The sequence below is a fragment of the Gavialis gangeticus genome, unplaced genomic scaffold (genome assembly GCF_001723915.1).
Source record: "Gavialis gangeticus isolate Ggan-Ray unplaced genomic scaffold, GavGan_comp1, whole genome shotgun sequence".
In the NCBI taxonomy this organism is placed as follows: Eukaryota; Metazoa; Chordata; order Crocodylia; family Gavialidae; genus Gavialis; species Gavialis gangeticus.
This window is the reverse complement of record NW_017729015.1, coordinates 10,966,534-10,967,742: the sequence shown is the minus strand read 5'-3', so window position 1 is coordinate 10,967,742 and position 1,209 is coordinate 10,966,534. Positions and strand designations below refer to the sequence as shown.

At 52.6% G+C, this 1,209-nt stretch overlaps 1 protein-coding gene and 1 long non-coding RNA gene across 4 annotated transcripts in view; one reads left to right on the top strand and one right to left on the bottom strand.

The window, feature by feature from the left end:
* CUNH1orf216 (chromosome unknown C1orf216 homolog) overlaps positions 1 to 534 on the bottom strand; it is a 6,646-nt gene extending 6,112 nt beyond the window's left edge. Inside the window, exon 1 of one of the 2 annotated variants that reach the window (XM_019512215.1) lies at positions 311 to 534. The gene's annotated coding sequence lies outside the window, so the exon portion shown is untranslated. The remainder of the gene's footprint in view (positions 1 to 310) is intronic. The other variant, XM_019512214.1, reaches the window with a different exon arrangement.
* LOC109294027 overlaps positions 481 to 1,209 on the top strand; it is a 7,030-nt gene continuing 6,301 nt past the window's right edge. For both annotated transcript variants that reach the window (XR_002096453.1, XR_002096452.1), the window contains exons 1-2: positions 481 to 552; positions 628 to 679. This is a non-coding gene — a long non-coding RNA (uncharacterized LOC109294027). The remainder of the gene's footprint in view (positions 553 to 627; positions 680 to 1,209) is intronic.

Below are 1,209 nucleotides of genomic sequence, written 5' to 3'. Positions count from 1 at the left end.
CACACACACACACACACACACACACATGCACACACACACCAGGCCAAGCCCAGGTGGGTCTGGGGTCCTGGTACCATCTGTGTGAGCAGAACAGTAAAGTGCTATTTGTTTCAGGTCCTTGGAAAGGCAGTAGAAACCCCTGCTCCCCCACACACACCCTGTCAAAGGGGTCCAAATGTGGCCATGGGGTTGTGCTCTCTGCCTTGTGCCTGGCACCGAGGGGAAGTAGGTGAGTTCAACCCCTGGCATCAGGTTATCTCCTGCCACGTACCAAATACAAACAACCCCCCCGCGTAACGCACACACTTACCAAGGAGGCCTGGGGAAAGCAAAGGTGGATTTCTCAGGCTGCTGCTGCTGCTGCTGTTGCTGCTGCTGAGCTGGAGAAAACGGAAATAGTCCTCACTCCAGCAGCAGGAAAGCGTCATGTACTGCATACTTCCTACAGCAACCGGCACTGCTGGGAGTGCCCTGTCACAGGATGATCAGCAGGCAGGCAAGAAATGCAAGGCAGCACCTACGGCCACCTTAGCACAAGCCCAGCACTGTTAAGTGAGTGTGTGTGTGTGTGGGGTGTGTGGGGGGGTGTTTTTAACAGAGCCTATAAAAGATGATCTGTCTCCTTAGCAATGGAATCGGCTTCCCTGGAAACAAAACTCAGCCGGGAGATCAGCCCTCGGTAAGTAAAGAGATGCTCGTGTTGTGTGGAGAAACCTGCATTGAGAGTCCGGCACATCACTGACTCACACTTCAGCAGCATCAACTTTGGAGGGCCTGCCTACAGGCAGTTGTAAGGAACCTGCTTTTCTGCGGGGGAGTGGCTTAGGATTTTCTGAAAATCAGGCTGCATTAGGGTCGCCCCGGGAATCTGAGGCATCAGAAAGCCACCAAATCACTCTGGAAGATTTAGCCCTGATCAGACTGGTTGGTAAGTGAACAGATTCCCCATACATTATGCCCTGGATTTCCCCTGGATTTGTACAGCGCTGCACATGGTGAAGGCCTGCTCTGTGATAGCTGCTTCCCTGGCATTACCACAATACAAAGGAATGAATAAACAGACATATATTCCTGGCAGCAGTCTTGCTAGCATATCGGTGGAATTTGACCCCCCCCCCAGGCATGTGCAAAGGGTCAGAGAAACAGTTGCAGTGCAATGTGGGGGGGGGGGGGGGTTCCATGTCTCCAATTTGTTTTTCACCAGACCAA